The sequence below is a fragment of the Palaemon carinicauda genome, chromosome 10, assembly GCF_036898095.1.
Source record: "Palaemon carinicauda isolate YSFRI2023 chromosome 10, ASM3689809v2, whole genome shotgun sequence".
Taxonomy (NCBI): domain Eukaryota; kingdom Metazoa; phylum Arthropoda; class Malacostraca; order Decapoda; family Palaemonidae; genus Palaemon; species Palaemon carinicauda.
Genome location: NC_090734.1, coordinates 115,833,293 through 115,857,275, shown reverse-complemented (window position 1 = coordinate 115,857,275; position 23,983 = coordinate 115,833,293). Strand labels below are relative to the sequence as shown.

The 23,983-nt window shown below is 35.5% G+C and overlaps 1 long non-coding RNA gene across 2 annotated transcripts in view; it reads left to right on the top strand.

Moving 5' to 3' along the window:
- LOC137648453 (uncharacterized) overlaps positions 1-21,824 on the top strand; it is a 50,983-nt gene extending 29,159 nt beyond the window's left edge. For both annotated transcript variants that reach the window (XR_011045620.1, XR_011045621.1), the window contains 3 exons: positions 20,180-20,266; positions 20,525-20,582; positions 20,941-21,824. This is a non-coding gene — a long non-coding RNA (uncharacterized lncRNA). The remainder of the gene's footprint in view (positions 1-20,179; positions 20,267-20,524; positions 20,583-20,940) is intronic.
- The last annotated feature ends 2,159 nt before the right edge of the window (positions 21,825-23,983 follow it).

Below are 23,983 nucleotides of genomic sequence, written 5' to 3'. Positions count from 1 at the left end.
CAGACGCAAATCTCCGCACGCTGATTTTTGCACATACACCTCAAACTTATTCCCAGATTAGCTGTGATACTGGAGTCAGTGTTGCAGAGATTTTTTTGCACACACCAGCCATATGATGTGCAGTTAACCATTTTAGGTTTTCTTTACGCGAGGACTTGCTTATGATTGTTGCAATAGCAGAATGTTGAGTATGTTGTAGAAGAGTATCTAATGCTTGTGTAAGGCTTTGATAGTCTGGATTTAGCTATTAGTGTTTTGTCTCTGCAATTCAACCAATGAAAGCTCAGTGCCACTTGATGCATGAACTACTAAGGACAGGCAAGAATGCATCAGTTCGTCACTGATAATCTGCAACTGCATATCTTTAGCAAATAATTTCAGGGGATTAAAAAGCATCTGCTCTAGACATTGCCACAATTTTTTGCCAAGTCAGTAGAACAATATCATCATCTTAACCTGGAAATGCATAAAAGAATGGTAACAAGTTGCATTTGTCCTTATCTAATTAAATGAATGTATCATGGCTAGGGATAAATGTCTCAGGATCTGTTACAACTCATAGATTGTTCAAGAAAGTTATTACTCTGTAACAGATTACCAGAATGATAGCATCTATGCCATTGGAAGGAATGACAATACGATTTGCACCTAATTCCTCAGCACTGTAAATTGTATGGAGGATGGTTCGATTGCCAGCTTCCCTGCGAGTTGGTCCATGTGTGGTGATGTGTTTCACTTCTTTTCTTCAAAAAAAAAAAAAAGAACATTATTTTTTACTTCTTTATAAAGGCACGAGACAAGTCGAGATGAACTGGACAACACAAAATCCCTGAAAGTAAGCACTGAAAGGTGATTCTGGATATTATATAGCTCCTGTAATCCTGATTTTTTTTTTGCCTTGTCTTTTCAATTGTACTTGACTGGCAAGTTGATCATATTTAGCAGAGTGAATATATGATGTTCATTGGGACATCTCGAAGAAGGATGTATCTGTAGTGTTGTTCTAAGTTTTTTTTTTTCGTTTTTTTTTTTTTTGATGAAATGGCCAAATATTCTGCCCTCAGTCAAATAAGGAGGATTTGAATTTCACTACAGTCATATTCTTCAGCAGTTACTACCTGAGAAACTATCTGAAGCAGATATGTTTCTGAAAACTACTTAACTTTTTCTTTCTTAAAAGTCTTTCTCACAGTTGTTTACCTTCACTTTCAAGGAGGCAAGTATTTAGGCTTTTCCTCCAATAAATTTGACTTGATTCAAGTCACTATGAGATTCTTTGGAAGCACAAACTCTATATGATATGCAAACCAATCTTTCTACTGTAAGCTCTTGGAATAGGTTGACCATTTCTGCGATGGTCACTTGAAGATAACCCTGTGCTGTCTGCTACTCCTTGTGACGATGACCGATCCAAATTCATGATTTTTGGGTGGTGTCTCAATACTAGTATTCACATGAATATATTTTCAGCAAACATTGATTTTGTGGAAAGCCATTTCATTTGGGTTTTTAGTGTCAACGTGATCCCACAAGTATACATGGCTATGGTTCACTTCAGTGTTGTATTTCTGTTCAAGAACCATACAGTCTTGCCAGTCCATAGTAGTTTGTGTATCAGATGGCACTGAATAATCTTTGATGTAGTTGCTGGTGTAAATCAGGACTTGCTCAGTCTTCCACCAGCAGAGGATGTTCTTCTAAAATATATTAAATGTTTTGCTATTGCAACGACCATGATAAAGTCCTCATACTTGACTCCCCTAAAGGTTATTGACAACATCAAATGGCTAATCTCCGCAAAAAAAAAAAAAAAAAAAAAAAAAAAAATGCTGACTCCAGTTTACACGAGAAAAATGTAACACCGGGTAAAGGGAATGTGCAAAAATCGATGTGATGGAAATTATCTGCAGCAAGAATATTTTTTTCTTAGCTGTCATTGTCAATGGAAAGCACCATTTTGCTCAAGCGAAATATACTTGATCGTTGATACTGACAAATATTAGTAAGCACTGACTTTTTTTATATCTCAAAAATCCACAAGGAAAATGCTAGGAAATACAATTTAACAGTTCTTACTAATTATATCGATATTTTCTGCTATAAAGCTAATTATTAAGATTTCTATAAAATACAAATCTATTTCCATGACACACTGTGTAATATTTTATTTTCATTATTATGTTAGGATAATGAAGTCATATATGAAATGTCAAATTTACAATGATACGCCTTCCTAGCAATTATATCACTATTTTTTTTCTTTTTTTTTTGTGGTGAAAATCTCTGAAAATCAATGCTGGAAACATCCCTCTATTATCATATGACACATTATGGTGATATTTCCTTTTTATTATCATGTTATTAACAATACAATAAAGTCTTGTATATCAAATAAATGCTCTGAAAAAGTACTTTCAAGTATGATGCACTAGGAAATATTCAGTATGATAGAATAAAACACACAATATTAAACTAATAAATTTGTGAAACTGAATTATATCCACCTGTTAATGTGGTATATTGCAAGTACCGTGAAGTATATTCTTCCAGATTTCATTTAGTATTACCATAACAGCTATCTGTCATGAATACACATTGCAATTTCATGGAAGACAATGACCTAATTTTCGCATGAAGACTGACAAGATTGTTTGCTGAAGAGAAACTTATGAAATGTGCTCCATTTTCATTTGCAACTTTGCCAAGACTCTTAACACCCATTACATTCTCTATCCCTTGATTATTCCTTCGAACTTTAGCATTGCAGTTGCCAATCACAATTTTCACACCTCTGCCCTTCCTTTTCTAGGAGACTAGCTCACCTAGCCTAGGTTAGGCAGTCTGAGGGATTCTGCTTCTTTATAGTTTAGGACAGGACGTTAGTGCTGTACCTACTCAGTGCTAACCTACCTTAGGCTGGACTCTTTTCCTACCTAGACACTGCTTTGATTTGAACTTTACTAGTAACAATCTACTATTTACAGCTCTCCACTCGGTTAATGCATTTTCTGCTCTTGGTGCCATCAATAGGAATAAATGATGATGATGATGATTAAAACTGACAAAAATTAGCTTAAGGGTCACCTTGAAACTACCTCTGCGTACAAGTCCTTTTAAATTCCTGTAAACCTGGCTAAGCAAAGGGCATTCTATAGGAACCCTAGTTTATGAAGAATGACACCAAACTTTAACAACACTACATGGGATCTGTGCTCCCTAGGTATATGTGTATGGTTTTAGGTTCCATGTTTTTACTACGTTCGCATTCTTTATCTTCATATCCAAAACCTGACCTTCTACCCTCACAGGGTCATCCACTTACATCTTCCCCAAATGGCTCCTTTCAATAGGTTTTTTGGTTTGAAATCCCTTACTTTGATTAGTGATACCAAGGTGATACCATCTATTAATATTTGTACATCGTCTTAAGCTGACTCTTCACACCTTAGCATTACCTAGACAGCCACTGCCATAGTTATACTTTTAGCTTTCTATTCAGTCACCACTAGTATTGCTCTATACATTTACATTGATTATCCATCAACTATTCAGTATCCATTTCTGTTTCTGCTTATTCTTGTATAATTTTCTTTTAATGGTGGCATAAGTCTTTTAATAGTTTATATATGTCATATCTGTTTTGATTTTGTTACAGTTTTGAAAATATTTTTTTCAATTTTTCTCATCGTTTATTTCCTTATTTCCTTTCCTTACTGGGCTATTTTTCCCTGTTGGAGCCCTTGGGCTTATATCTCCTTACTTTTCCTACTAGGGCTGTAGCTTGGCTAATAATAATAATAATAATAATAATAATAATAATAATAATAATAATAATAATAATAATAATAATAATAATAATAATTCTCAGAATATTTTCTTGCTATACACAACTAGCTACTTTTATAAATCTATTTTCAAGTCTATATTCCAGGCAATAACAACTCATTTGAACATAATTACATTTTCATCCTTTTTTTCCGAACACACAGTATACATCACAACTTAAACTCCTATTCCCTTTCCTCTATACTTCCCTATTCTTATGTTTACTGCCAACATCCCTTCTTCCTAAGCAGAAATATTTGTCTGTCCAGTTCTAAGCATTAATATACTTGAAGTTTTCTCTAAGTATACTTATTAAACTGAAATATGTCCGTATTCATTTCAGGGCATTATTACACTTCAACATTTTCTCTGAATAGACCATTCTACCAATATATCTATCAGACATAGTTCGAGGAAATCTTTGCAACTGTATCCATCAAAACATCATTTCACAATTTATTTGAACAAGTGCAGTCATTCTACCATTTCTTTTCAATGATTGCAGGAATAAAATTCATTTTTTTTACTCGACATTCTCTTCCTTACAGCCATTTTGCTCTACTATCATAAGTTCCTATCAACAACCCTATTATAATGAACACAATTCAAGGACCAAACATGCACAACTTGCTCACTTTCTTTCAGACTTGGCAACGATACGCAGCTGGGTTTAACAATCGATAATTCACACACAACTGAACTATATTCTTACACAGCCAACAACAATCTCTTGAAAAGTTTATATACTGCAGCATATATATCTATGTATCTATCTATCTATCTATCTATTGCAATACTAATTTCCTCGATTCAATTGCACTTCTGTAATTGCAACAGCAAACTAGTCACTCGTGAAATCTCTTTTGTCTATTCAGCCCACTCTCAAACAATAACATACTGTACCCCTTCCATCGAAATCCTTGAAATAAATCTGTCCTTCTGGCATAAACACAGATCTAAAGTGTCTACCAACTTTTCTATCCATCATTATCAAATAATCAGCTCTTAGGACCAACTGATATAGCCAGGTAATCCTCATCTTAATGCTGACTGTTCTTATTGCTATGAGTCCAATCTGTTGAACGTCTCCATTCTTTTGAGTTTTCAATTATCTCCTGGTACATTATTATTATTATTATTATTATTATTATTATTATTATTATTATTACCACCACTTGCTAAGCTACAACCCTAGTTGGAAAAGCAGGATGCTATAAGCCCAGGGGGGCCCAACAGGAAAAATAGCCCAGTGAGGAGAGGAAAAAGGGAAAATAAAATATTTTAGGAGTAACAACATTAAAATAAATATCTCCTATATAAACTATAAAAATTTTAACAAAAAGGAGGAAGAAAAATAAGATAGCATAGTGTGCTCGAGTGTACCCTTTTTACCCTCACGCAAGAGAACTTTGACCCAAGACAGTGGAAGACCATGGGACAGAGGCTATGGCACTACCCTATACTAGAGAACAATGGATTGATTTTGGAGTGTCCTCATAGAAGAGCTGCTTGCCATAGCTAAAGAGTCTCTTCTACCCCTAACAAGAGGAAATTTTATTTAGTTGTAGGCTTCTTTATCTCGTCTTCTAACCAAGTTCATTCGTCTTGCCCATTACTGATCCTGGTCACCTTTCTGAAAGGTTTTCCTGTTCACGTCCTGGTGTCTCAGATTAAGGTTGATATATTGAGAACACCCGTATTGCCCTATCTCAAAGATCATTTAAACATTTAGTATTCTCTCTTGATTTTTCACAATTACAACAAAAATAATTAACATCTAAAAGGACTGCATTATATGCTTTTACCCATTTTCTGATCCTTAGCATCTCCTGAATTCGTTTCTACCCATTACTCGCAGCATCCTTTGAGCAGCTCTCCTATCTTCTATTTGATATCCTTCCTTTCCAGTCATCATAGGATCTGTTTTGCTTATGTTTAGCACATTCATCTCTACATTTTTCTCCTCCACTTCAAAATTTCTATGCTTCTCCGTCCATTATTAGGATAAACAGTAAATGATATAGGGTTTATCCTTGAAAGGCATCTAAGATTTTTCTCATATACTTCTCAAACGCCTACCACTGTCTTCACCCTAGATATATGTTAAGTAGTCTGTCCATCTAATTCCTACAAATAGTGGCATTGTGTGTCTTCTCAAACACCTACCACTGTCTTGAGGGTACACTCGGGCACACTATTCTATCTAATTTCTCTTCCTCTTGTTTTGTTAAAAGATTTTATATAAGAAATACTTATTTTGTGTTGTTGCTGTTCTTAGAATATTTTTTCATTGTTTCCTTTCCTCACTGGGTTATTTTCCTGGTTGGAGCTCCTGGGCTTATAACATCCTGTTTTCCCAACCAACTAGGGTTGTAGCTTAGCAAGTAATAATAATAGTAATAATATACAAAGGACTCTGTCCATCTAATTGCTTGCCTTACTACTTTAATAAGTGTCTCCTCGAGGTATCATTCCAGTGTTTAACTCATTATCATGACTGTCTTTGTTGCATTACCTTTAAGATATAGGGACCCTGATCAAGCACTATATACACTATCCAACGTTGTTAATCGACCCGCTCATAACTCAAACACGAACGTATTTTATGCCCTGGCAAATGAATCTATTACCTCTGTGTGTATTTCACACTGGACCACATAAATAGGGTAATGTTTCTCCCATGTGATATCAAACAAGACCTTACTTTCAGTCTCATTTCGTTTTCCATTTTAGACTAATTTATTTTCTATTCATCTGGAATTTTTCCTTTCTAATTTTCTTTCTTTTTATATTGCATTCTAAATTCAGTAACATTTCATCCAGGAAACTTTTTAAACATTATAGAAGCTGTTTGAGCAAAGACCTGGCAGTAATTTTAGTCTTATGGAAGCTTTCTAAACGTTACAGATGCAGTCTGAACAAAGACGGGTAATTTTGTATATTATTCCATACTGTGATTTCGCACAAGAAATATATGATTTCCTATAGCAAATAACGTGATTTAACCGATTTTGATGATCATTTCAATCGCAAACAAACAGATCAACCAATTCGGTTAGTTATAAGTTGACGAATTGGTTGATGTTATTACGGATGAAATGAATGAGAAAATCAGTTAAATCACGATATCTACTATAGGAAATCATATATTTCCTCTGCGAAATCACTCAATGAAATACAATACAAATGAACCATATAAATATTAACACTGCTGACATATATACTGAGTTAAAATATATAAACAACAGATGTAGGGGACGATAACATTAGCAACGTTACCAATGGTTGACAGAACTACCAACGATGACGAATGGTACACAGTGTTACCAACGGCATGATGTCATTTCTAGAGATAGAAATGCTAAATATTTCCATACGTAAACTAAATAATATTTCCATATAACTATCAAACAATAAATAAAAAGTACCAAAAGGCCACAGAACCTAACAAACCCACCTAACCTTGCCCAGAAGTAGCCCGGTCACAAAACTCATATAATAAGCATTGGGGAATGACTAACTTTGATTCACAGTACTACCAACGGTGACGAATGGAACACAGAACTACCAACGACACGATGGCATTACTAGTGGCAGAAATTATAAATATTTCCATTCGAATATTAAATAATTTTTCCATATAACTGTTACACAATATATAATTAGTACAGAAAGACCACAGAACCTAACAAACCCACCTAACCTTGCCTAGAAGTACCCCGGTCACAAAACACGTATAATGGCTATTGAGGAATGACTTACCTTTATGAAGAAAACGTCGAAGTATTCGGTAACCTCCGAACAGAAACTTCTCCAATCGACACTAGTTTTCGAAGATATGTCGATACCATCCATGAGGGTCTCATGGTCCGAATGTTTATGCAAAAAGTGGATGGCACATATTATCATCTTCCATGGGGGTAGACGACTTTTGCCCAAAAAAGTACCTTTACAGGCAGTAACGGTATAACCACAACGGTGTTTCTTCTTAGTTTTACGAATGATGGATTCACAATTGCAATAAAACACGAGAATGTCTTGCCTATAAGATAATACCAAACGGCACTAGGGGCACTTTAAACCCTGAGAATGCAGAACACCTCACCAGGACAAAGGGTACAACGGGAAAGGCAATGGAACAAAGGGTGTGAAAAGACCGATAATAGGGTTAAGGGAAGTGGGGGGGGGGGGGTAGGGAGATATCTGAATAGGCCTAGGGTGGGGATTGGTTAAGGGAAAAACAAAGAACTCTAGAGGGTAAACATGAATGAACTAAATACGGAAACTAGACCAGAGAAAGGATTTATAAGACACAGAGGAGAGAAAAAGAAATAACCAACAAAAATAAATAAAAACAATATACGAAGGTAACATGGAATGAACGGTAAATAATACTGAATGGGAATATAAAATGAGGAGATCATACCGAGAATTAACTGGATAAAAAAACTAGTCCAGAGTAAGTATTCATGTGCAACCAGGAAGAGAGAAAGAAATAACCAAACAAATAAACCCAATATAGGAAGGTAAAATGGAATGAATGATAAATAATATTGAATGGGAATAAAAAATGAGAAAATAACACGATAATAAAAAGAGTAAAGGGGGAGAGGAAACTCCTGCGCTGGGGGGGGGGGGGGGGGGAAACGAACGTACGTACAAATGGGAAAGGAAATAACCAAACAAATAAACCCAATATAGGAAGGTAAAATGGAATGGGAATATAAAATGAGAAAATAACACGATAATTAAAAGAGTAATTTGGGAGAGAAACTCCTGCGCAGGGGGGTTATATATGCGCAGGTGCGAACGGACGAACGAAGAAATGGGTGCTAACGTTAGCAAGGATCGCTAACATTTGATCTACATCAGGTATGGAATGCTAACATTTAATCTACATCAGGCGTTGGCAGCACTGGTTACTGTATTACTACAAGAAATAACCTTTGAAACGGCTCCTCCCAAATATATCCAGTTATACTGATTTGTCTTTTCCTACGGTTATAATAAATACCAGAAAGAAATGTATAGAGAAGAAAAGGACTGAATTACGGTTATATATCGGTTCCCCAGTATGATTTCCCCACCCAAAACCCCGAGTTCCCACTGGGGGTCCCCCATTATCGGCGGATATAGATGTATATATATTTCTGTAACTATTCATTTGCGACGGGAACGAGTGTTATTTTCGAAGGGAGCGTAATTTTTCCTATAAGAAAAAGTAGTTGGAATACTAGGATACATTGACATGTAATAATATACAATGAAACCACTAATTCTTAGAGTACCATATCATGGAATACTTAGATATATTGAGGATACTTCCTACTTTCCGTATGGTATGGCTTTGTATAGTAAGCCTTTAGGCTATAAGAAAAGTGGTACTACTTTTTTTTTTTTGTACTGGAAAAGCTTTCGGTTTCATTGTAGTGTATTACAGGGCAATGTAACCTAGGAAAGTGGTACTACTTTTTTTTTTTTGTACTGGAAAAGCTTTCGGTTTCATTGTAGTGTATTACAGGGCAATGTAACCTAGGAAATCAACACCGAATTAGTTTAGTTTGATACCTTTTAAATATATTTAATTAATTTATTAAATTTATTGTTATTAATAGCATGACACAAGCCGTTTTAAAATAGTCTACCATAAACTAAAAAGCTAGTTTTCTCTCAAAACCTTTTAATAGTAAATAGAAAACGTTAAAAATTGCTCTATTTTATGGTAAACTAAATTATTATTTACAAAACCTTGATAAAATATGACATATACCATTCATGGACATTCATTAAACAGATGAAAACATTATAAATCTAAAAATTTATGAATAATCTTATCTTTTTATATTGATTCACATCTTTACATTGCCTAAATAATGTCAAAGTATGCCAAAGAAATGTACAACACATTGGTAATATTACAGGGAACACTATTTTAAGAACAAGATATTTAGTTTCGTTATTAATAATGCTAATATTTATAACAGTGTCTCCTTTGTAAGTAAATATTCCATTTAAAAATAAAATCTTTATATTTTTTCCTAAGGAGTGAAAGTTTTTTTTTTTTTTTTTTTTTTTTTTTTTTTTTTTTTTTTTTTTTTTTTGTCTATGTGAGAAATACTTAAGTGTGGGAATTTTACTTTCCGGGAGAACTTTCCCGCAACATAACTCGGGGGATTAGAACTCTAGTATTCCCACGCCATTAGGGAAACCGATAATGTTGTAGTCCGTAAACTAAGCACATTTTTAAGTCCAGATAACATGTGACATAGCCTACTGGATTTGTCAGTACTAATACACCTCAGCGTTCAGGCGCTACGTCAGGCTGGAAATAGTACACACGATATCGGAGTGTTGAACGATAACCAAATGCAAGGACAATACTACAGAAACTTGAGGGGGAACAATTGCGTATGAGGGCAAACTTATCCTAGAATCTCCTTGGGGGCATAATTTTAGAGTGTGGACCTTTCTCTTCAACATATCCATGAGGAGATTAGCAGACCGCCTACGATGTATGTTTCAGTCAACCATCCCTGTTTCAGTTTCTTTAAATCAAAGTTCCTTGAACAATGTGGTTTGAGCATGTGATAGTCTTGATTACCGCTGAGGGAGGGACCTAAAAGAATATATAAATAACCCCAGAAAGCAATTTATCTGAAAAATTGGTTGTAACTTCTTAATAGTATGGTAATAAGCAAATACACACGTTAAACAAGAAGAAGAAAAAATCAGAGAGTCCCTTGATCTATGTCACCCATTCATTCTTACAAAGTACACCTAAAACGAGAGCGGCAGACATAGAGTTTACTTGATATTGTCCTTTGCCCTAAGGGGTTTTTAATACTCACACATGAACGACAATCATTTAGATAATGTCCGACGTCCATAAGATCATAAAATCTCAAACAATAATAGAATTATATATATATATACATATATATATATATATATATATATATATATATATATATATATATATATATATATATATATATATATATATATATATATATATATATATATATATATATATATATATATATATATATATATATATATATATACACACATATATATACATATATACATTTATACATATCTGTATATATATATATATATATATATATATATATATATATATATATATATATATATATATATATATTTCACTTAAATTACTGAAATATGAAAAAATCCGCACATTTTACATTTACACTTTACGTTGCACCAACATCTAATTTCATTCCTAATCCTGAAATTAAATCTTATTAGGCAATTAGGGTAAAATTCATACCTTGAGAAGAACTTATAAAATTACGTGATTGAGTTCACTTATGTTGAAATAAATTGTTGGAAACTTCATTCCAATATCTTGGCGTGGTCGTGTTTTGCTTCCATGTCACTTGTTCTTTTCTCCTTCCTAAAGACAGTAAATAAAACTTCAGAAATAACGACGAAACTTCATAATCTTATCTTATTGATTAACACTTAGAGACGATGGAAAAAAATATGATCATTTAAGATCAAATAAATTGAGTCTTATAGATACGAATAAGTTTTGATAATCGTTTAATGAAATCATACAGAAAAGCAATGTTTTTGGAACGAAGTTCAGCTTTACTTCACACAGATCACCGGCTCAAACTATCTTCTATTAACATGCTTTTTTCCTATTTAAATGGGATAAACACGGTTGCCTTCTTTTGAAGGACTTCGCCCTGGCTTTGGGTTACACACCCCAGGATTATGTATGTAATCGACGGATAGGTTTGCTTAAAGCAAATAGGTGTTACAAACTAATACAAACACAAACAAAGCCACTCCAGCACCTAAAAACATAACAGACACCTCTCACGTCTCGAACTGTCGACCTAACCGCACCAGGACTCTTCGCTGCTGGGAGGAAGGACGTTGGTGACTATGATGAGATCCAAAAGGATAATGAAAAATAGGCAGACATAAAAGATTCAAGGATGGTCATTTTCCTTGGTCACTTTCAGTCACACGTTCTAATGACGTGGAGTTGCAGGTAGGCCAGGTTCTTCCAAGATGGAATAAGATAAGGAGATTTACCGGGCATTGTGTCGGGAGCTCAGCTGTGCTCTGTGTTTGGTACAACGTCACCAGGAGATTCCTGAGTTTTTATTTGACATCTTCAATACGATCGCTCTGTGAACCTTGTTATTTATTTTTTTTTATACCTAACATTGCATTTATGAAAGTAGGCTAATATTAATGTCTTTGTGACTATATTTAAAAAATACAAATACATATTATGATAGGGAATAATTTTATAATAGCAATGGAAATAAAAATTCACGTGTTACATAAGCTTTATTCCAAACATTTCATTGAAAATCTTATTACAATTAGCTCTCTCTCTCTCTCTCTCTCTCTCTCTCTCTCTCTCTCTCTCTCTCTCTCTCTCTCTCTCTCTCTCTCTCTCTCTTTTCAATCAAATGAATTTTCAATATTACTGAACAGTTTTTTCTATCTTTTTTCACACCTTTGCTATGAATTTTCTCCTCTTTAAACTTTAATATTTTCATTCTAAAATGAAGCCTGCATCTAATAATAATAATAAAAAAAGCTCATTACCTCCACCTGAATATCAATGTTAGCGGCCTTGAATATATCAATGAGATTTGAAACGGCTGTGACTCCTGATTTTAAAGTATCACCATGGAAAATTTTGAATAAATCTTCGTTTTTTTTTTTTTAGAATCTCTAAAATATAATACCTATCACATATGCCTATATACAGCCGTTCTATTTGTATATGATATCCAGTCCTCGCCTGTTTCATCTAGAGTACACTAGATGAGCCTAATGATGTATACTTATTTCTAAACTTAAAAGCTACGAACCCTCCCAAATAAGTTAGACTCATTTTCTATCAGTGCTTCTGGTTCTATCTCTATTAATTATTCTACTTGGTATTCATCAGTCTAAGTCTTTGTTAACAGGTAGAAGGTGCTTCATGAGACACACAGAGATACATAACTCGAAATCTAGATCATTCGAGCTTCTACATGGACCCATTTAAGCACTCTGTAGTGACATAAGCTGTAGCTCCCTCATTATTACAAACATTAAGACCCTGACTGGTTAAATTATTGTATCTACCAAATATGAATAACCGTAGTCTATATCTAAATTTTAAACGGAACGGATGACCATGACAATGACCAATTTGTCGTATGAAAGAAAAAAGATGTTCTACTGTCTTGACATAGCCGTCTTGTACAAGAACTCTAATCCTTGCAGTTCATGCACCATGGCATACGATAATCCTTTCACTGATTTAAATGAAATAATAACGTCCTTCTGAACTGGAAACCTTTTGCCTTTCACTTTAGCAACATTACTAATAAAATAAATCGTTTGGCAAGTATTTCAACTTTACGTGGACTGTTCGAGAAAGCATCTCTACCTTGCTTTACCATATATTTCATGCGTGAGCTCATCAAGTCAAACCGACTATCAATCAAAGATATAAGGTTAGCTGCTTCATTATAAAACTGACTTTTCAATAAGCCTTTCCCACTACAAAATTATCCAGAAATACACAATTAGCCACTGAGGAAGAGAGTAACTGAACTACTGTTTTCACACATTGCCGTTTATAACCTCTCACAGTTAAGTGACTTATTAATTTCGTATAGTAATTTGAGATCATTTACTGATAAAGATAAGATTTATGATGTAGGTTTTGGTGTAATAATTTTATCTCCAATCTGAAAACCACCGTCTATTGAATTATTTCTAACTAATTTGATTAGATGGGGTAGATCTGCCCAGACGAAAACTTTCGAAAAAAATCGAAGCAACAAGGCATTTTTGATATAATTTAAAGCTCAAATAATAGTACTTATACGCACGAAAACATTTGTTTAACTCTCTCTCTCTCTCTCTCTCTCTCTCTCTCTCTCTCTCTCTCTCTCTCTCTCTCTCTCTCTCTCTCTCTCTCTCTCTCTCTCTCTCACTAGACATTCTTCCAATCGTAGCTAAAAATTACTTGGATGAGAAATATAATTGATATAATCATATATTCTCATATTTATTCAAGTGAGCCTATTCATATACAGTTCTCTTAGTTGACCAAAATGCTACATGCTACATATGCCAAGTAAACCAAACTAAACTGACGAGATATTAATGATAGACTTACCTGAATCAACAGTAACTACATTATTATAAAGATTTTGTATCGGTGTAGCATCTTCTTTTAGATTTCGGACAGTCTTAGTCAAGGGCAGTAATTGAGCAATTCGTGCCTAAGGGTTTTAGCAAAATGTGACGAACAAATCCGTGCAGTTCTGGCATTAATACCCTTATTTCTTTTGCATATATTCACCCCCTTATATGGTTCTGCATCTTTTGGGAAACAGTAAAATCTATCTTTTTTCCACCACCAACAGCTATATTGGCATTATAAGAATTGGAACACCCACATATGTCACATATAATCATGGTGAATCTGTCCTCGCAAATGAAAACATAAACGTCTGTAAAAAAAAAAAAAAACGCAGCTTATTTCTCGCTCATGTGTCATCTGGCTGAACTCTCCAGGTGACGTCATGCGCGTGAGTGTTGAAAACGTGACCTCTTATCTTATTCCTTCCTGGGTTCATTGGTTCGGTTGGTGAGGTCAACAACAAGCCTTGTTAAAAACTCCCTTCATTCTTTTTTGGGCGAATGAGGAGTTCGAAAATCATAATGAAAATGGCCAGAATATACCCAATACCCAGTATGTAGAAAATACCCTGGACGTGACTCAAGTCTAATGGTGTAACGCTCGAGGACTCAATGTCTGTTTGTCCCTTCTCTTTCTTATTCTTTCGGTTGACGTATTGGACAACTTCATCTTTCCATTTGTTTAACAAACCCGATTCGAAAATGTTCATGAGTGTTTTCGATAGGTTGTCAGTGAGCGGAGAATTCCTCGGCAAAGTCAGGGCAACGTTATAGTTCATGAAGCACTCCTCGACGATTCGAATCGTTGCTCGTCCACCGGAACTGTATCTCGTGTCCCTGTTCAGTTCGAGAAATTGCTTGTTCTGGATGAAGGCGAACTCTCCAGCTTTGACCCTGTCGAGAATGGTGCGATAGTCAGCATCCAGTTCCATTTTCGGAACGAGATCCAGAACAGCTTTGTCTGTCGACATCTGGAAGAGGCTTTTCCAAATGGAATTTCCGCTGATTCTTAAACCACTTTCTCCCAACTGCTTCAGTGTCTTAATTGGAGGTTGCATCTGCGCCACTGATAAAAATGCTACCAGGTTCGCTGAGTATGCAATAGAAATAATCATAGAAGATATCCAGAAGAAGCCGATGTAGAGCCGGGAAGGCATGTGCATTGGCTCTGTGGCTACAGTTCTCGCAGTGATAGAGCCCAAAATATAAAGATAATTAAAAGAGAAGCTTTTGAATTCTATTGACTCATTCAGGACGCCAAAACTTGAAAAGGGGTAAAGCAGCAAACCTCCAACAAATATAGAAAGGGCAATAGAGATCCACATAATAGAAGTAAAAGGTAAGGTTGGGGACTGCCAGTTGGGCAAGGGCTTCGGGGATGGGGCCACGAAACACGCAGGCATGTAATTGTACGGGTAGGAGTAATCAATCACACCCCATCTGGGCCCATCGATGAATACATTGCACACAGCAATATCAGAAGCCTCGCTGAATACTTGCCCCATAAGCCCATCCCATGAACCATCTGGGTATTTGCTGCCCCACTTCTCGTCGTCACTGACCTCGTAGAAATCGACTGTGAAGTTTTTTGCCTTCGACAGCCCGTCGATGACCTGCATGTCCACACCAATTCTCCCAATAAAGTTACCGTTGTCATCTTTAGCATAGACGATAAAGGGTTCCAACTCAAATGTGGCAACGCGAACTTTGGCCCCATGGAAATTGTCGAACTTTCTCGGGAAGACATTGCCGTGGTGGAGTTTCCCGTGGGACCAAGTGTCCACAACCTCGAATCCAATCTCTTCAGTGTAGAGGACGTGTGTCCATATCTTCACCTCTTCTTGACTTGGTTGCAAAACGGCCACTTTTTGCGTCTTCCTAAAGTTGAAGAGTTCCATCAGTTCCTTCGGCTTCGGTCCCGTAGGATCCAGGAGAAGGACGACGTAGTAAGCCTTGTAGTTCCACAAAGATGGCGGCAAGAAATCGGTATCATAAGGGACGCTTCTGAAGTGGTCTGTGGAGGCGTGTTCGACCAAGGCTCTGCCTTCAGTGATCAAGAAGAAGTACCCGTCACAGATAGATTGAGCCCAAGTGTTTGATTTTAGAAGAATGTCTTTCTCTAAAACGTTCATCTGTTGAAGATAGAAGATAATCTACTTAATCAGTTATACGTGTATTAGTGAGGATGATGTTTTTATTAGAATTGAGATTCTGTCATTCATAGTTCTGTGTTGTAACATTAGTTCCATACACAAACACACACACACACACACACACACACACACATATATATATATATATATATATGTATATTTTCAAATAAGCCATGTATATTTTTAATACGTTAATGTCTGGATTTTCTTAACGACCTCGGGATCAGAGCCCCAGGCGGAATCACACAAAGACAAGAGCTTGTGGCCGGCCGGGAATCGAACCCTGGTCGGCAAGCTTGTATAGACAGTGACTAAACCACTTGGCCACGAAGAAAGCCGTGGCCAAGTGGTTTAGTCACTGTCTATAAAAGCTTGCCGACCAGGGTTCGATTCCCGGCCGGCCACAAGCTCTTGTCTTTGTGTGATTCCGCCTGGGGCATCATCCCGAGGTCGTTAAGAGAATCCTGACATTAATGTATCAAAAATATATATGGCTTATTTGAATATGAAAAACACGTCTCAATGTGCAAAATTTATCATATATATATATATATATATATATATATATATATATATATATATACATATATATATATATATATATATATATATATATATATATATATATATATACACACATATATATATATATATATATATATATATATAGTGTGTGTGTGTGTGTGTGTGTGTGTGTGTGTTTTTGTGTGTGTGTGTCAGAAATAATCTTAAATTCATGAACGCCTTCTTTTATAAAAGGGAACATAGAAAATGACATGGAGAAGCCCAAATGGAGAAACGAAAAATTAAATAGATTTTGTTCTTAGTGAAAAAGTCCATTTAGCTAAAGATGTAAGTGTTAGATAAGTTAAAATCAAGCAATCATAGAATGGTGAGAAATAAAATTTGTTTAGATCTAAGGAAAGAGAGAGAAAAATAAATTTCAAAAAAGAAAATAAACATTCCTATGATAATAAAAAAAAATCTGATGAGTTCAGTTTAGCAATACAAAATAAGTATTCCGAGCTACATGATGAAATGGAAGCAAGTAAAGATGAAATGAAAACTAATTTGATTTTTTTTTTATTGGAATCTGAACAAGAGATAGATGGAATAGTTCATAAACAAGATCAAGGAAGACTATCATAAAAGACCTAAATCCTAATAAAGAAAAGATTGGAAATGAAGGTAAAATCAAACAGAAATGAAGTGGAATTAGTAAAACTACCCAAAACTATAAATAAACTAAAGGCCCCAGATATTTGTAAACACAATCAGACCAAAATTAAGGAAACACTAAAGAAAGAAAGAAATGTCAAATTGGTGTAAAGAAGACTTGGAACAGGGTGCCAACAGATGTTTGCTTTAAAGGATGAAAAAGGAAATATTATCAACAAAGGAGACGGAGTGATAAGAATTGCATAGGATTTTTCTATACAATAGTGATTTAAGAAATAACTTCACCAAAAGAAACAACGAAACAACTAAGACGGTACCAAACGTAACAGTAGTATAAGTAAAGAAAGCATTAAGAGGTCAAGTTGCAGAAGATGACCTAACAATTGATTTTATAATAGAGGGATAAGATTTCATAGCAGTAAAAATTGGCTGAACTCTACACCTAATGCAAGAATGCTCTATACCTACAGCTTGGAAAAACTTTACCATTATACTAATTCACAAAAAGGGAGACACAAAAGAACTGGAAAAATACCGCCTAATAAGATTATTCTCCGTAATATATAAAACACTTACAAAGATCATAGGCCGAATAGAAAGACAGCTAGACTTTAATCAATCAAGAGAGAAATGCAGGCTTTAGAAGTGGCTATTCAAGAACTAGCCATATCCATGTAATTAACCAGCTAATGGAAAAATCAACAGAGTATAACAAACCACTATGCATGGCATTTATAGACTATGAGAAACCTTTTGTTTCTGTCAAAACATCAGCAGTAATGAAAGCCCTTCATAAACAAGGAATAGAAGAATCTTATGCTAAAACACTTGAAGATATCTATACAGGAAGTACAGCAATCCTAAAACTACATAAAGATAGTGAGAAAATTCAGATTGAGAAAGGAGTTAGATAGGGAGATCTCATCTCTCCTAAATTATTTACAGTATGCCAAGAAATTTTTAAGAATTTAGATTGGGCATGAATGTTAAGAGAGTTCTATATGAGAAAGTGATTGTACCAACTGTGATGTATGGATCGGAGTTGTGGGGAGTGAAAGTGATGGAGAGACAGAAATTGAATGTGTTTGAGATGAAGTGTCTAAGGAGTATGGCTGGTGTATCTCGAGTAGATAGGGTTAGGAACGAAGTGGTGAGTGTGAGAACGGGTGTAAGAAATGAGTTAGCAGCTAGAGTGGATATGAATGTGTTGAGGTGGTTTGGCCATGTTGAGAGAATGGAAAATGGCTGTCTGCTAAAGAAGGTGATGAATGCAAGAGTTGATGGGAGAAGTACAAGAGGAAGGCCAAGGTTTGGGTGGATGGATGGAGTGAAGGAAGCTCTGGGTGATAGGAGGATAGATGTGAGAGAGGCAAGAGAGTGTGCTAGAAATAGGAATGAATGGCGAGCGATTGTGACGCAGTTCCGGTAGGCCCTGCTGCTTCCTCCGAAACCTTAGATGACCGCGGAGGTAGTAGCAGTAGGGGATTCAGCATTATGAAGCTTCATCTGTGGTGGATAACGGGGGAGGGTGGGCTGTGGCACCCTAGCAGTACCAGCTGAACTCGACTGAGTGCCTTGTTAGGCTGGGAGAAACGTAGAGAGCAGAGGTCCCCTTTTTTGTTTTTGTTTCATTTGTTGATGTCGGCTATCCCCCTTGGTATATGTATGTATGTATGTACCTCTACAAATTGGGATTTGCAAATGCCATAGTTGTGTTTAGTGAATCATGGGAGAAATTATAAAAGATAATAGAAAAATTGAGTACAGAAAGCAGAAATGTAGGACTGAAAATGAATAGAAGTAAAACTATGATAATGTTCAATGAAAATACAGAGAGACGACAAATAAGAGTTATGGATGAGCTTCTAAAGATTATTAATGAATATACGCACTTAGGACAGACAGTAAGAGTTTCCCCAGGACACGAGACCGAAATTAGTTACAACTCAAAGAATTATGGAAAGAAAAATTATAGGAACAGAACTACAAGACGGAAAAAGAGCAGCATAGATACGAGAGCTAAGAAAAGTAGAGGATATCCTAACAAAATGTAAGAAAAAGAAATGGTGATGGGCAGGACATATAATTAGAATGGTAGACAATATATGGACATTAAGAATAACAGAATGGGTCCCTAGAAATTGTAAAAGAATCAGGGTAATGAAGAGAAGACAATGGACTGACGAGTTAAGGAAGTTTGCGGACGTTGACTGGCACAGAAAGACCATAAACAGACGTAAGTGGATGGGCATGTCTTAGGTATTTATATATATATACATACATATATATATATATATATATATATGTGTGTGTGTGTGTGTGTGTGTGTGTGTGTGTGTGTGTGTGTGTGTGTGTAAAATAAAAGATGGTACAGGAGTAATTTTGGGACTAGAATACATAAACTCTACATTTAGAACTAAGCTGTAAATCAAATTTGTGGTGTAAATTGCTTGTAAATAATCAAGTCACCTATTGATTTTGCAATCCTAAATAAAATCTTATAAAGACTCTAGTATGCATAAAAGCTTTCTAAATTACGTTATTGATCAATATTTCAAATAATAAATATACCAGATAATAATTTGTATTTTATTCGTTTAGAATCTTCAATTTAGATATATTATTTTTATAAAATTCTAAATAAAATCATTAATTTCAAATCCCTGTATATCCAAACAGGAAATAATTGTTGTAAATTCGATCTTTAGGCGGAATGCTGTGATCGTGAGTTACTTTAAGTTATTTTCTGACTTAGTTTGTGCAATCAAACAAATATCTTCAAGATGATTATTTCTTTTTACCTATGGTATTATTTTTTTTTTCAGGTCCAAACGCTTATGAATTCGAGGCGGAAAGAGAAGTCTAACGTTGATATTTTCTTAGTTCTTCAGAGCATAAACCCCAAGAGAAAGGTTAGATTTTACATTCTTATCTTCCTTTGGATTTTAAGGTTTTCAGGGCAAAGTTTAATCGTAATATCATAAAAATAGCAAGCTAAATGATCGTAGTAGGCCTTTTAAGAACAAAATACATTGATTGTGACAAGTTCAGTGTTTAGACATAATATTTTTTCATTCAAAATTCGTTCAAGTTTCCGATTGCTATATTCACTCTAATTCCTTATGGATTTTACCTTGTTCTTTTTTTATCATATTTTCAAATGAACCCAGATATTCCATCAAATAATACTGAAAACTTCCGAATGGTATCATCACCTCAAAATATCTGGTAAGTTTTGTCTCTTAATTTGCTTAATTTTCACTGAAAACAATGTCAAGGTCTCTTACCACTAATTAATGATATCTCTTGCCTATCAACCTAATGCAATCAGTAATTGGAAGAAATTTCTTGGACACTCTCCACCAAATATAAACACTTCATAATTTTCTATTAACTAGATTATTGAGCATGCAATTTGAAACTAACATGATCCTCCACCCAAAATATCTCTTAACAAACTCAGGCTATTTACTTGTTTATTAAAATTTTAAGCGAAATTCCTTTGAGTCCCTATCATGAGCAAAATATTTAACAAAATAATTCCTGAATCTTCCTAATAACTACTGACTAATTAACAAATTTCAAGGAATAATTACCTTGACTCCCCATCTGGCAAGAGTGAGGCGCAACTGAAGGGCCAGGTCAGAAGTGGAGGCCTCGTAGAATATGGTCAGCGAACAGGACCCAAAGTAATTTTCGGCTATGTCGTGCAGGAGACCTCCCCGGGAGACCAAGAGCTAGAAGGAGGAAGAATATTATTATTATTATTATTATTATTATTATTATTATTATTATTATTATTATTATTATTATTATTATTATTATTATTATTACTCCAACCTATTGTTGGAATAACTTTGCATACTTCAGAAGTATGCAAAGGTATTCAATCAATAGGTTGGAGTCACAATAGAGAGGCCACAGGGTTGGGAAAACTGGGTCCGTATTATGAATAGACCCAGCTGAAACTAAAGTGAAAGTAAAGGTAAAGGGAATGGGGGTTAAAGCCGAGGGAAAAGATTAACAATAAATAGTTCTCTCCAGGATATAGAGAAGAACTTTTCTGGATCCTGAAGTCCTCCTACCTGGTTAAAGTTATTTTCAGCGCCTTTAATTTCCCCTTCCAGAGACAGGACTCTGTTAATCTTTATTGAGTTTTGAAACAGGATCTTGAAACTCTCCTCTGTCGTCATGACCTTGCCAGTAGAGCGTCTGGTTTCAACCCGAACAATCCATCTAAGAAATATAGATAACAAAATCACCCATCGATATCGTTTCAACAACATCTTCGACGATAGAAAGAGAAGATTGATAAACAGGGGATCGAGGAAAGAGAGATCTAAGTTTTCCTTCAACTGATCTGTATTGTCAATTCTATTCTGTAAGTTTGTAAGAGAATTGAAGACTTGAAAACTTCTACAGTAGAACAAAATGTCCCCCGACCAGTAGATTGTAGGAGTTATTCTACTGATTTTCAGAAGCACTTTACAAGGCGAGTGCAGGTATGCTTCTGAGGACTCTAGATTGATACATGCTTCACAGTACTCTCTCTCTCTCTCTCTCTCTCTCTCTCTCTCTCTCTCTCTCTCTCTCTCTCTCTCAAGAATTACTGCAAATTACCAAACTGACAATTTCCATGCCAATAATTCAATATAGCAAATAGCATGCCATCCTAATTGAATTATATATAAGGAATATTTGCTATAATAGCGAATCTAAAACAGAACACTATCCCGTTACCAATGGCTATTCTTTTCCTATTTAGATTATGAAACTGACCTCTATCAACCATATGACGTCACAACACTCGTGACACTTAAGCCACGCCCACTGACAATCATCACTGTTTTAATAATGAGACGACGGGTCAATTATCTGATGTTTAAAGGAATATAGATATTGGAATGTGGAGATAAGTGGACTATGTTGCTTTATAGACCTCTGTAATAGCTTCAGGTAGGAGCAAGTTTGTTAACCAGTTTAGGTGGTGGAACAGACACCCTTTATTGGTTTATTTGTTTTATCAAATAGATTGCAATTGTCGGTGAAAATTGGCATATTGGAAACAGGGGAAAGGAAAAAGGGATAAAGACTGAAAGGTAAAAAAGGGTAAAGGAAGATGAGGAAGAAAAAACAAGTTGAAGAAAGAAGTGGAATGTGAAAAAAATATAAGAGAAAAACGGTAGAAGGAAGATGAGGAAAAAATGAGGGAAGAAAATTAACGTCCTTTTATTTAGAAGCCAGTTTTAACTAGTTTCATGATAGACAAAACTTTGTCAGAGTTCATAATAAAAACCAAGACTGTGTAGCACTTTATCAAATGTGGAGACTTAAAACCATATAAGATATAAATGACTAAGAACTGTAAATCATTTGCGCGTGACATAACAGTTTTGCAAATCTTAATAAGGTATTTAAGGTCCCTTAATCAATATTAGGTGAAGCTATTGAATGGATGTGGTCAGCCCACTCTTGTGTGGAACACGGGCTCTTGTGATGGAAGCTCTTATAAAGTGATATTGGAGATCTAAAAGGGTGTTTAAAGATTTAAAAGTCACCCATAAATGGCAAAAGCAAGGGACAGTGACATTGCCCTAGCAAGCAGGACAATACCCTAGAGACTGACCCCATATACATATGACCAGTGCCTTGAGGCACATTTCCATTAAAGATAGGAACAGGGAGGGCCATGTAATGGCTGTTGATGACTAGGCAGGCAGACCAATAGACTCCACCAAACACCGCCCCCCCCCCCCCCCCCACCCCCGCCCCCGCCCCCATCCCTAGCTCACAAGGATGGCGAGGTTACAGAAACTACAAGAAACTATCGAGCTTGAGCGGGACTAACCCCAGTTCGGCAGATTGCCAGGTACAAGGGATGATAGCATGATGGATCAGCATGGGAACACAGAAGACGGAAGATGAGCGCTGCCAGAACATTCCAGCAATGACTGGACGAGGAGGAGCCGGGAACTAAAGTCTACGGGATCCAGTCTCCACACTTCATTACATGCTAAACCCGACACACCTAGGGCTCTTGCGTTGCCAGCCAGTAAGTGAAAAGTATTTCAACAAAGAAATTTACCAGTGAACGGGAAATGAAATTATGTAGAGGGAAGTTGGTTCCGATCAGATTAAGTTAGAATTAAACAAGAAAAAACAGTGATAAAACACAAAATCACGCTAAATTTAAACAGCACAAAAATTTTCTTAAGATAAACTGGGCAAAAGATACGTTAAAGTTAAAGAGCACAAATTTACGTGAAATTTTAAGCACAAAAATATGGTAAGGACATCTGAGGTTACATTAAAATAAGATATTAGGAATTTGAGAACCGGGATCGACATAGTTGCCAAAAAAAAAAAAAAAAAATGACTGGCGTGAAAGGGAGAGAGTCCGTCAGTAGGAGAGAAAGAGACATAGCAGATAGTCCTAGGAAGTAGGAGACAGAGACAGATGAATAAGGGCATAAAATATTCCAAGCGAAGCTTAAGCTTAAGGTAGAGGCTGAGCAGAAGGGAACTGATATACAAAAAGTCGGAAGAATTTCGTATTAGAAAAATTGGGCGAAAATATTGCAAAGAAAAAAACTTAAGGTCAAGAAATTGCGCCAGAATCAAGTTAGCTT